This window comes from Salvelinus alpinus, chromosome 4 (genome assembly GCF_045679555.1).
Source record: "Salvelinus alpinus chromosome 4, SLU_Salpinus.1, whole genome shotgun sequence".
Classification (NCBI taxonomy): domain Eukaryota; kingdom Metazoa; phylum Chordata; class Actinopteri; order Salmoniformes; family Salmonidae; genus Salvelinus; species Salvelinus alpinus.
The window spans coordinates 65,157,713-65,172,171 of NC_092089.1; the positions used below are offsets into that span (position 1 = coordinate 65,157,713).

The 14,459-nt window shown below is 49.0% G+C and overlaps 1 protein-coding gene across 1 annotated transcript in view; it reads left to right on the plus strand.

Annotated features, from left to right (window-relative positions):
• Nucleotides 1-14,459, plus strand: part of LOC139574163 (dedicator of cytokinesis protein 2-like) — a 227,665-nt gene that overhangs the window by 130,954 nt on the left and 82,252 nt on the right. The window lies entirely within an intron of this gene.

The following is a 14,459-nucleotide window of genomic DNA, read 5'->3' on the forward strand; positions in this document are numbered from 1 at the left end:
ACACGAATACACAAAAACTGAGACTAACAGAGTAAACACCAGTTTTAGAACGGAATTGACGGAATTGAATTGATAAGGCCTCAAATTCCAATTCAATTCTTGAATTTGAATTGAATTGCTGAATTGAAGTAGTAAACAGGATACAGAATTGCAAATCGAATTTGAATGAAAGGAAATAGAATTCAATTCAGTGAAATTCAAATGCCTATTATATTCTATATTAGGTATAGTCTATACAAATACACCACAGGAGGTCGGTGGCACCTTAATTGGGGAGGACAGCTCGATTCCATGTGTTTGAAGCCATTCCACTTACTGGATGTGGTCTTCAGAAGAGCAGCCCGGGCTCTCTTCCAGGTACGGCGACAGCGGCAGACGAACATCTGGGCATAGGGTATGCTGACTTCTTGCTCAAGGAAGAGAAGGGGCTGATATCCCAAGGAACACTCGAAGGGCGAGAGACCAGTGGCCGAGCAGGGAAGGGTGTTACGGTCATATTCCACCCACACAAGTTGCTGGCTCATGGTGGTTGGCGGAGACGAGGCAACGACGAGCCGTCTCCAGGTTGTGTGATTGGCCGTTAGATTGGGGGTGAAAACCAGAGGACAGGCTGGCCGACAACCCAATGAGGGCGCAGAACGCCTTACAGAACGAGAACTGCACCATGGGCTGAGCTATCTCCTTGGCTGAGGGTAACTTGGGAAGGAGAATAAAATGGGCGGCTTTAGAAACCCTATCCACCAATGTCAGGATAATGGTGTTGCCATCTGACGGAGGAAGACCAGTAACAAAGTCCAGGGATATATGGGACCAGGGGCGGTGAGGAAGAGGGAGTGGATGAAGAAGACCAGCCGGAGCTTATTTTGTGCACACACAGTGCAGGTGGCGATGAATGAGGAGACATCAGGAACCATGGAAGGCCACCAAAAGCATCGTCAGATGAAAGCCAGGGTCCGACGGGAGCCGGGGGGCAGGTCAGTCTCGAGGAATGTGCCCATTCCAGGACCGGGGAACAGGAAGAGTCCGGGACAAACATCCGGTTAGCCTTACGGACCAGGCTCTCTATACCCCAGACGAGTGCAGCCGCCAGACAGGAGGTAGGGAGGATGGTCTCGGGGTCAGACGGGGTAGCAGCAGAGCTATTCAAATGTGAGAGTGCGTCAGGCTTCACATTCGTGGACCCCGGGCGGTAGGAGAGAGTGAAATTGAAACGGGTGAATAACAGGGCCCAACGAGCCTACCTAGAGTTAAGGCACTTGATGGTGCGGAGATATTCCAGGTTCTTTTGGTCAGTCTACACTAAGAATGGGTGTTCCGCTCCTTCCAACCAGTGCCTCCACTCCTCCAATGCCCTCTTGACGGAGGGGAGTTCTCGATTACCCACATCATAGTTCCTCTCAGCAGGGGTAAGACGATGGGAGAGAAAAGCGCAGGGGTGCAGCTTTTGGTCCTGGGCAGAACACTGGGACAGGATGGCCCCCACTCCGACATCCGAGGCGTCGACCTCCACCACAAACTGACCGGACGGGTCCAGATGGCTGTAGTGAATCGATGTTTGATGTCCGAGAACACCTCGTCAGCTGCTGGAGACCATGTGAACGGAACCTTGGGAGAGGTGAGTGCTGAGAGGGAGGAAGCAAGGGTGCTGTAACTCTGGATTAAGCGGCGGTAAAAGTTAGCAAATCCCAGAAACCCTGGAAATCCCAGGGTTGAGGCCAATCCACCACTGCTCTCACCTTGTCTGGATCCATCTGTATATGTCCTGCACAGATGACAGTATCCTAGCAAGGAGATGGTGGAGCGATGGAATTCACACTTCTCCACTTTAACGAGAGTCTGGTTCTCCAGGAGACGCTGAAGGACCTGTCAGACGTGGAGGACGTGCTCTTGAGTTGAACGGGAAGACAAGGATGTCGTCGAGGTAGACAAGCACGGACCGGTACAGCATGTCCCGGAGCACATCGTTGACCAGGGCCTGGAACACAGCGGGAGTGTTTGTCAGTCCAAATGGCATAACCAAGTACTCATAGTGCCTACTAGCCATGTTAAAGGCTGTCTTCCACTTGTCTGTTTCCCGTATCCAAACCAGATGGTAGGTTTTCCGAAGGTCCATCTTTGAGAAGATGGTCACACCCTGAAGAGGTTCGAAAGCCGAGGAGATGAGTGGTGGAGGGTAGCGTTTTTGAACTGTGATGGCCCCGGTAGTCGATACACGGGCTCAGGGCCTGGTCCTCTCCACAAAGAAGAGCGGGAGAGGCGGGAGAGGCAGATGAATGAACACTCCCTACCGCGCAGTCTGCCACACTATGGTAGTTTTACCGCAGTTGGAGTAGCTTCCGAGCAGCCTCTCTCCCGGACAACGGAGAATCAAACACCTTCCTAACCTCCGCCACTGACTCCTCCAGAGTGAGGCAAACGGTGGATTGTTGCTCCCACACCGCTGTCACCCAGGCGAGAGCCCTCCTGAACATCAGCGTTATAAGATCCGAGGGAAACGAAGAGGGCTGCAGCTCGAAGATGAGGGAGCACTGGTAGAGATACGCTCTGCATGTTTCTGGATCTCCAGCGTAGCTGGGATAGGCTGGGGAGAAGTGCCACTGGTAGTGGGGTTACTGAGAGTCTGGGGGTTACCGTAGAGGCTGATATCGGGGTTACTGAGAGTCTGGGGGGTTATCGTAGAGGCTTGGTGTCTAGTAGAATATCCACGGAATTGCTCCAGCAATGCATTGAAAATGCAGTCGTGGCATTCTGCCAAGTTCTGGAGTCCTTCTTTAAGGTTTTGAAGTAACTCCTTGTGTCTTCCAATGGTGGCTCCTTGGGAGGAGACAGCGTTGCGGAGCTGGTCCGGGTCTGCTGGGTCAGTCAGGGCCAGTTCGTACTATCACGGCTCAGGCTCAGACCCAGATGCAGACAAAGGAGGCGGATAGTACGAGTCTCAGAGTTTATTACAGTACAAGGGGCATGCAATCGGTAGGTCAAGGCAGGCAAAGAGTCGTAATCCAAATCAGAGTCAGGCAGGTACAGGACGGCAGGCAGGATCAGGGTCAGGACAGGCAGAATGGTCAAAATTGGGAAGACCGGGAACAACTAAAACTAGAGCACAGGAAACACGGGAACACGCTGGTAGGACTTGACAGGACAAGACGAACAGACAAACAGAAAACGCAGTTATAAATACAACGGGATAATTTTATATTTATTTTATTTCACCTTTATTTAACCAGGTAGACCAGTTGAGAACAAGTTCTCATTTACAACTGCGACCTGGCCAAGATAAAGCAAAGCAGTGCGACACAAACCACAACACAGAGTTACACATGGAATAAACAAACGTACAGTCAATAACACAATAGAAAAAAAGTCTATATACAGTGTGTGCAAATGGCGTGAGGAGGTAAGGCAATAAATAGGCCATAGTAGCGAAGTAATTACAATTTAGAAAATTAACACTGGAGTGATAGATGTGCAGATGATGATGTGCAAGTAGAAATGCTGGTGTGCAAAAGAGCCAAAAAGTTAATAAAAACAAAATGGGGATGAGGTAGGTAGATTGGATGGGCTATTTACAGATGGGCTGTGTACAGCTGCAGCGATCGGTTAGCTGCTCAGAAAGCTGATTCGTTCCAGTCATAATGGGTGAAGATAGGAGATACCTGATGGGGGGTGAAGACGAGCACAAAGACAGGTGAAACAGATCAGGGTGTGACAGATATACTGCATTCTGACCTGTCAAATTCAATGAAACTCTCATGTTCTGTGTGGAATTTAAAGTTAAAAAAGTTCAATTCTACTTTTTGTCACTCAAACTCAAATTATACACCCTGTGGGGTGTATCCAATTCAATTTGAATTTTAATTCCAAAATTCTGAATTGAGCACAACCCTGGTGTGTACTTGGTGGGTGAAGATTAGAAATTGTCTCCTCTAGCCAAAGTTTAGCATTTCAATTTATCTCATTTCAATTTATCTCATTTACATTTATCTCACAAGGCCTGTTGTTCACCATCCAATGCCTTTATATGTGTCATAGGTGAAATACATGTGGGGCCTTTTTGTCTCATTTTTCACACACACACACACACACACACACACACACACACACACACACACACACACACACACACACACACACACACACACACACACACACACACACACACACACACACACACACACACCACACCACACCACACCACACCACACCACACCACACCACACCACACCACACCACACCACACCACACCACACCACACACACACACACACACACACACACACACGAATACACAAAAACTGAGACTAACAGAGTAAACACCAGTTTTAGAACGGAATAAAGATTAGTACTTCAGGCTGTGTGTCTAACAGGGTGATGCTCAATTTAGAATTGAATTGATAAGGCCTCAAATTCCAATTCAATTCTTGAATTTGAATTGAATTGCTGAATTGAAGTAGTAAACAGGATACAGAATTGCAAATCGAATTTGAATGAAAGGAAATAGAATTCAATTCAGTGAAATTCAAATGCCTATTATATTCTATATTAGGTATAGTCTATACAAATACACCACAGGAGGTCGGTGGCACCTTAATTGGGGATGACAGCTCGATTCCATGTGTTTGAAGCCATTCCACTTACTGGATGTGGTCTTCAGAAGAGCAGCCCGGGCTCTCTTCCAGGTACGGCGACAGCGGCAGACGAACATCTGGTCATAGGGTATGCTGACTTCTTGCTCAAGGAAGAGAAGGGGCTGATATCCCAAGGAACACTCGAAGGGCGAGAGACCAGTGGCCGAGCAGGGAAGGGTGTTACGGTCATATTCCACCCACACAAGTTGCTGGCTCATGGTGGTTGGCGGAGACGAGGCAACGACGAGCCGTCTCCAGGTTGTGTGATTGGCCGTTAGATTGGGGGTGAAAACCAGAGGACAGGCTGGCCGACAACCCAATGAGGGCGCAGAACGCCTTACAGAACGAGAACTGAGGACCACGAAGACGTCCTGCACCATGGGCTGAGCTATCTCCTTGGCTGAGGGTAACTTGGGAAGGAGAATAAAATGGGCGGCTTTAGAAACCCTATCCACCAATGTCAGGATAATGGTGTTGCCATCTGACGGAGGAAGACCAGTAACAAAGTCCAGGGATATATGGGACCAGGGGCGGTGAGGAAGAGGGAGTGGATGAAGAAGACCAGCCGGAGCTTATTTTGTGCACACACAGTGCAGGTGGCGATGAATGAGGAGACATCAGGAACCATGGAAGGCCACCAAAAGCATCGTCAGATGAAAGCCAGGGTCCGACGGGAGCCGGGGGGCAGGTCAGTCTCGAGGAATGTGCCCATTCCAGGACCGGGGAACAGGAAGAGTCCGGGACAAACATCCGGTTAGCCTTACGGACCAGGCTCTCTATACCCCAGACGAGTGCAGCCGCCAGACAGGAGGTAGGGAGGATGGTCTCGGGGTCAGACGGGGTAGCAGCAGAGCTATTCAAATGTGAGAGTGCGTCAGGCTTCACATTCGTGGACCCCGGGCGGTAGGAGAGAGTGAAATTGAAACGGGTGAATAACAGGGCCCAACGAGCCTACCTAGAGTTAAGGCACTTGATGGTGCGGAGATATTCCAGGTTCTTTTGGTCAGTCTACACTAAGAATGGGTGTTCCGCTCCTTCCAACCAGTGCCTCCACTCCTCCAATGCCCTCTTGACGGAGGGGAGTTCTCGATTACCCACATCATAGTTCCTCTCAGCAGGGGTAAGACGATGGGAGAGAAAAGCGCAGGGGTGCAGCTTTTGGTCCTGGGCAGAACACTGGGACAGGATGGCCCCCACTCCGACATCCGAGGCGTCGACCTCCACCACAAACTGACCGGACGGGTCCAGATGGCTGTAGTGAATCGATGTTTGATGTCCGAGAACACCTCGTCAGCTGCTGGAGACCATGTGAACGGAACCTTGGGAGAGGTGAGTGCTGAGAGGGAGGAAGCAAGGGTGCTGTAACTCTGGATTAAGCGGCGGTAAAAGTTAGCAAATCCCAGAAACCCTGGAAATCCCAGGGTTGAGGCCAATCCACCACTGCTCTCACCTTGTCTGGATCCATCTGTATATGTCCTGCACAGATGACAGTATCCTAGCAAGGAGATGGTGGAGCGATGGAATTCACACTTCTCCACTTTAACGAGAGTCTGGTTCTCCAGGAGACGCTGAAGGACCTGTCAGACGTGGAGGACGTGCTCTTGAGTTGAACGGGAAGACAAGGATGTCGTCGAGGTAGACAAGCACGGACCGGTACAGCATGTCCCGGAGCACATCGTTGACCAGGGCCTGGAACACAGCGGGAGGGTTTGTCAGTCCAAATGGCATAACCAAGTACTCATAGTGCCTACTAGCCATGTTAAAGGCTGTCTTCCACTTGTCTGTTTCCCGTATCCAAACCAGATGGTAGGTTTTCCGAAGGTCCATCTTTGAGAAGATGGTCACACCCTGAAGAGGTTCGAAAGCCGAGGAGATGAGTGGTGGAGGGTAGCGTTTTTGAACTGTGATGGCCCCGGTAGTCGATACACGGGCTCAGGGCCTGGTCCTCTCCACAAAGAAGAGCGGGAGAGGCGGGAGAGGCAGATGAATGAACACTCCCTACCGCGCAGTCTGCCACACTATGGTAGTTTTACCGCAGTTGGAGTAGCTTCCGAGCAGCCTCTCTCCCGGACAACGGAGAATCAAACACCTTCCTAACCTCCGCCACGGACTCCTCCAGAGTGAGGCAAACGGTGGATTGTTGCTCCCACACCGCTGTCACCCAGGCGAGAGCCCTCCTGAACATCAGCGTTATAAGATCCGAGGGAAACGAAGAGGGCTGCAGCTCGAAGATGAGGGAGCACTGGTAGAGATACGCTCTGCATGTTTCTGGATCTCCAGCGTAGCTGGGATAGGCTGGGGAGAAGTGCCACTGGTAGTGGGGTTACTGAGAGTCTGGGGGTTACCGTAGAGGCTGATATCGGGGTTACTGAGAGTCTGGGGGGTTATCGTAGAGGCTTGGTGTCTAGTAGAATATCCACGGAATTGCTCCAGCAATGCATTGAAAATGCAGTCGTGGCATTCTGCCAAGTTCTGGAGTCCTTCTTTAAGGTTTTGAAGTAACTCCTTGTGTCTTCCAATGGTGGCTCCTTGGGAGGAGACAGCGTTGCGGAGCTGGTCCGGGTCTGCTGGGTCAGTCAGGGCCAGTTCGTACTATCACGGCTCAGGCTCAGACCCAGATGCAGACAAAGGAGGCGGATAGTACGAGTCTCAGAGTTTATTACAGTACAAGGGGCATGCAATCGGTAGGTCAAGGCAGGCAAAGAGTCGTAATCCAAATCAGAGTCAGGCAGGTACAGGACGGCAGGCAGGATCAGGGTCAGGACAGGCAGAATGGTCAAAATTGGGAAGACCGGGAACAACTAAAACTAGAGCACAGGAAACACGGGAACACGCTGGTAGGACTTGACAGGACAAGACGAACAGACAAACAGAAAACGCAGTTATAAATACAACGGGATAATTTTATATTTATTTTATTTCACCTTTATTTAACCAGGTAGACCAGTTGAGAACAAGTTCTCATTTACAACTGCGACCTGGCCAAGATAAAGCAAAGCAGTGCGACACAAACCACAACACAGAGTTACACATGGAATAAACAAACGTACAGTCAATAACACAATAGAAAAAAAGTCTATATACAGTGTGTGCAAATGGCGTGAGGAGGTAAGGCAATAAATAGGCCATAGTAGCGAAGTAATTACAATTTAGAAAATTAACACTGGAGTGATAGATGTGCAGATGATGATGTGCAAGTAGAAATGCTGGTGTGCAAAAGAGCCAAAAAGTTAATAAAAACAAAATGGGGATGAGGTAGGTAGATTGGATGGGCTATTTACAGATGGGCTGTGTACAGCTGCAGCGATCGGTTAGCTGCTCAGAAAGCTGATTCGTTCCAGTCATAATGGGTGAAGATAGGAGATACCTGATGGGGGGTGAAGACGAGCACAAAGACAGGTGAAACAGATCAGGGTGTGACAGATATACTGCATTCTGACCTGTCAAATTCAATGAAACTCTCATGTTCTGTGTGGAATTTAAAGTTAAAAAAGTTCAATTCTACTTTTTGTCACTCAAACTCAAATTATACACCCTGTGGGGTGTATCCAATTCAATTTGAATTTTAATTCCAAAATTCTGAATTGAGCACAACCCTGGTGTGTACTTGGTGGGTGAAGATTAGAAATTGTCTCCTCTAGCCAAAGTTTAGCATTTCAATTTATCTCATTTACATTTATCTCATTTACATTTATCTCACAAGGCCTGTTGTTCACCATCCAATGCCTTTATATGTGTCATAGGTGAAATACATGTGGGGCCTTTTTGTCTCATTTTTCACACACACACACACACACACACACACACACACACACACACACACACACACACACACACACACACACACACACACACACACACACACACACACACACACACCACACACACACCACACCACACCACACCACACCACACCACACCACACCACACCACACCACACCACACCACACACACACACACACACACGAATACACAAAAACTGAGACTAACAGAGTAAACACCAGTTTTAGAACGGAATAAAGATTAGTACTTCAGGCTGTGTGTCTAACAGGGTGATGCTCAATTTAGAATTGAATTGATAAGGCCTCAAATTCCAATTCAATTCTTGAATTTGAATTGAATTGCTGAATTGAAGTAGTAAACAGGATACAGAATTGCAAATCGAATTTGAATGAAAGGAAATAGAATTCAATTCAGTGAAATTCAAATGCCTATTATATTCTATATTAGGTATAGTCTATACAAATACACCACAGGAGGTCGGTGGCACCTTAATTGGGGAGGACAGCTCGATTCCATGTGTTTGAAGCCATTCCACTTACTGGATGTGGTCTTCAGAAGAGCAGCCCGGGCTCTCTTCCAGGTACGGCGACAGCGGCAGACGAACATCTGGGCATAGGGTATGCTGACTTCTTGCTCAAGGAAGAGAAGGGGCTGATATCCCAAGGAACACTCGAAGGGCGAGAGACCAGTGGCCGAGCAGGGAAGGGTGTTACGGTCATATTCCACCCACACAAGTTGCTGGCTCATGGTGGTTGGCGGAGACGAGGCAACGACGAGCCGTCTCCAGGTTGTGTGATTGGCCGTTAGATTGGGGGTGAAAACCAGAGGACAGGCTGGCCGACAACCCAATGAGGGCGCAGAACGCCTTACAGAACGAGAACTGAGGACCACGAAGACGTCCTGCACCATGGGCTGAGCTATCTCCTTGGCTGAGGGTAACTTGGGAAGGAGAATAAAATGGGCGGCTTTAGAAACCCTATCCACCAATGTCAGGATAATGGTGTTGCCATCTGACGGAGGAAGACCAGTAACAAAGTCCAGGGATATATGGGACCAGGGGCGGTGAGGAAGAGGGAGTGGATGAAGAAGACCAGCCGGAGCTTATTTTGTGCACACACAGTGCAGGTGGCGATGAATGAGGAGACATCAGGAACCATGGAAGGCCACCAAAAGCATCGTCAGATGAAAGCCAGGGTCCGACGGGAGCCGGGGGGCAGGTCAGTCTCGAGGAATGTGCCCATTCCAGGACCGGGGAACAGGAAGAGTCCGGGACAAACATCCGGTTAGCCTTACGGACCAGGCTCTCTATACCCCAGACGAGTGCAGCCGCCAGACAGGAGGTAGGGAGGATGGTCTCGGGGTCAGACGGGGTAGCAGCAGAGCTATTCAAATGTGAGAGTGCGTCAGGCTTCACATTCGTGGACCCCGGGCGGTAGGAGAGAGTGAAATTGAAACGGGTGAATAACAGGGCCCAACGAGCCTACCTAGAGTTAAGGCACTTGATGGTGCGGAGATATTCCAGGTTCTTTTGGTCAGTCTACACTAAGAATGGGTGTTCCGCTCCTTCCAACCAGTGCCTCCACTCCTCCAATGCCCTCTTGACGGAGGGGAGTTCTCGATTACCCACATCATAATTCCTCTCAGCAGGGGTAAGACGATGGGAGAGAAAAGCGCAGGGGTGCTGCTTTTGGTCCTGGGCAGAATACTGGGACAGGATGGCCCCCACTCCGACATCTGAGGCGTCGACCTCCACCACAAACTGACCGGACGGGTCCAGATGGCTGTAGTGAATCGATGTTTGATGTCCGAGAACACCTCGTCAGCTGCTGGAGACCATGTGAACGGAACCTTGGGAGAGGTGAGTGCTGAGAGGGAGGAAGCAAGGGTGCTGTAACTCTGGATTAAGCGGCGGTAAAAGTTAGCAAATCCCAGAAACCCTGGAAATCCCAGGGTTGAGGCCAATCCACCACTGCTCTCACCTTGTCTGGATCCATCTGTATATGTCCTGCACAGATGACAGTATCCTAGCAAGGAGATGGTGGAGCGATGGAATTCACACTTCTCCGCTTTAACGAGAGTCTGGTTCTCCAGGAGACGCTGAAGGACCTGTCAGACGTGGAGGACGTGCTCTTGAGTTGAAAGGGAAGACAAGGATGTCGTCGAGGTAGACAAGCACGGACCGGTACAGCATGTCCCGGAGCACATCGTTGACCAGGGCCTGGAACACAGCGGGAGTGTTTGTCAGTCCAAATGGCATAACCAAGTACTCATAGTGCCTACTAGCCATGTTAAAGGCTGTCTTCCACTTGTCTGTTTCCCGTATCCAAACCAGATGGTAGGTTTTCCGAAGGTCCATCTTTGAGAAGATGGTCACACCCTGAAGAGGTTCGAAAGCCGAGGAGATGAGTGGTGGAGGGTAGCGTTTTTGAACTGTGATGGCCCCGGTAGTCGATACACGGGCTCAGGGCCTGGTCCTCTCCACAAAGAAGAGCGGGAGAGGCGGGAGAGGCAGATGAATGAACACTCCCTACCGCGCAGTCTGCCACACTATGGTAGTTTTACCGCAGTTGGAGTAGCTTCCGAGCAGCCTCTCTCCCGGAAAACGGAGAATCAAACACCTTCCTAACCTCCGCCACTGACTCCTCCAGAGTGAGGCAAACGGTGGATTGTTGCTCCCACACCGCTGTCACCCAGGCGAGAGCCCTCCTGAACATCAGCGTTATAAGATCCGAGGGAAACGAAGAGGGCTGCAGCTCGAAGATGAGGGAGCACTGGTAGAGATACGCTCTGCATGTTTCTGGATCTCCAGCGTAGCTGGGATAGGCTGGGGAGAAGTGCCACTGGTAGTGGGGTTACTGAGAGTCTGGGGGTTACCGTAGAGGCTGATATCGGGGTTACTGAGAGTCTGGGGGGTTATCGTAGAGGCTTGGTGTCTAGTAGAATATCCACGGAATTGCTCCAGCAATGCATTGAAAATGCAGTCGTGGCATTCTGCCAAGTTCTGGAGTCCTTCTTTAAGGTTTTGAAGTAACTCCTTGTGTCTTCCAATGGTGGCTCCTTGGGAGGAGACAGCGTTGCGGAGCTGGTCCGGGTCTGCTGGGTCAGTCAGGGCCAGTTCGTACTATCACGGCTCAGGCTCAGACCCAGATGCAGACACAGGAGGCGGATAGTACGAGTCTCAGAGTTTATTACAGTACAAGGGGCATGCAATCGGTAGGTCAAGGCAGACAAAGAGTCGTAATCCAAATCAGAGTCAGGCAGGTACAGGACGGCAGGCAGGATCAGGGTCAGGACAGGCAGAATGGTCAAAATTGGGAAGACCGGGAACAACTAAAACTAGAGCACAGGAAACACGGGAACATGCTGGTAGGACTTGACAGGACAAGACGAACAGACAAACAGAAAACGCAGTTATAAATACAACGGGATAATTTTATATTTATTTTATTTCACCTTTATTTAACCAGGTAGACCAGTTGAGAACAAGTTCTCATTTACAACTGCGACCTGGCCAAGATAAAGCAAAGCAGTGCGACACAAACCACAACACAGAGTTACACATGGAATAAACAAACGTACAGTCAATAACACAATAGAAAAAAAGTCTATATACAGTGTGTGCAAATGGCGTGAGGAGGTAAGGCAATAAATGGGCCATAGTAGCGAAGTAATTACAATTTAGAAAATTAACACTGGAGTGATAGATGTGCAGATGATGATGTGCAAGTAGAAATGCTGGTGTGCAAAAGAGCCAAAAAGTTAATAAAAACAAAATGGGGATGAGGTAGGTAGATTGGATGGGCTATTTACAGATGGGCTGTGTACAGCTGCAGCGATCGGTTAGCTGCTCAGAAAGCTGATTCGTTCCAGTCATAATGGGTGAAGATAGGAGATACCTGATGGGGGGTGAAGACGAGCACAAAGACAGGTGAAACAGATCAGGGTGTGACAGATATACTGCATTCTGACCTGTCAAATTCAATGAAACTCTCATGTTCTGTGTGGAATTTAAAGTTAAAAAAGTTCAATTCTACTTTTTGTCACTCAAACTCAAATTATACACCCTGTGGGGTGTATCCAATTCAATTTGAATTTTAATTCCAAAATTCTGAATTGAGCACAACCCTGGTGTGTACTTGGTGGGTGAAGATTAGAAATTGTCTCCTCTAGCCAAAGTTTAGCATTTCAATTTATCTCATTTCAATTTATCTCATTTACATTTATCTCACAAGGCCTGTTGTTCACCATCCAATGCCTTTATATGTGTCATAGGTGAAATACATGTGGGGCCTTTTTGTCTCATTTTTCACACACACACACACACACACACACACACACACACACACACACACACACACACACACACACACACACACACACACACACACACACACACACACACACACACACACACACACACACACACACACACACACACACACACACACACACACACACACACACACACACACACACACACACACACACACACACACACACACACACACACACACACACACACACACACACACACACACACACACACACACACACACACACACACACACACACACACACACACACACACACACACACACACACACACACACACACACACACACACACACACACACACACACACACACACACACACACACACACACACACACACACACACACACACACACACACACACACACACACACACACACACACACACACACACACACACACACACACACACACACACACACACACACACACACACACACACACACACACACACACACACACACACACACACACACACACACACACACACACACACACACACACACACACACACACACACACACACACACACACACACACACACACACACACACACACACACACACACACACACACACACACACACACACACACACACACACACACACACACACACACACACACACACACACACACACACACACACACACACACACACACACACACACACACACACACACACACACACACACACACACACACACACACACACACACACACACACACACACACACACACACACACACACACACACACACACACACACACACACACACACACACACACACACACACACACACACACACACACACACACACACACACACACACACACACACACACACACACACACACACACACACACACACACACACACACACACACACACACACACACACACACACACACACACACACACACACACACACACACACACACACACACACACACACACACACACACACACACACACACACACACACACACACACACACACACACACACACACACACACACACACACACACACACACACACACACACACACACACACACACACACACACACACAGAGAGAGAGAGAGTTGAAGTGGTTTGGCCTTGAAAATTGCTTGCTGTGTAATTGAGTTATTTTGTTTTTGGCCGGTACAGTAACACTGTGATTGGAGAACCTGGCAACACTTCAAAAAAATATTTGAGCTCCTTCTCATCCCATCTCTGCCTCTCACCTGTGTTTAATAAATATTGTCTCAGTCTATTTCATGTCCCTATGACAGACTACTGTCCTGTCCAGGAGGTGTGCTTGTTCATCAAGCTGCCTCACGTTGCAGAAACGTGAGATATACTCGTACTCTATGGGCCATTCTGGCTTGGACAAACCTAACTTACTTACTATGTCATGGATCACCAGACAGGTGGGTTGTATTGTAACCCAATATGTTTGCGAAGTACTTGTGTAGGGGAAAAGTGGTCAGTTTGGCTTGGAGATGTTTACAGTAGAAGAGATTTATCTCGTACTCTCGCCGTTCACATAAACAGTAGCAGTTTCTGTCGTTCTTTCTCTATTTATCTCCCTCTGTTTATGCCGTCTTTCTCTGTATCACTGAGCTGTGTTCTTTTTTTTGTCAGTGTCCTCCATCGCTCTCTTTTTCTTTCCCCCTCCCGTCTCCCTTTTCCCTCCCCCTCTTGCCTCCTCTTCCTCTTTCTAAACCCTGTCTCCCCT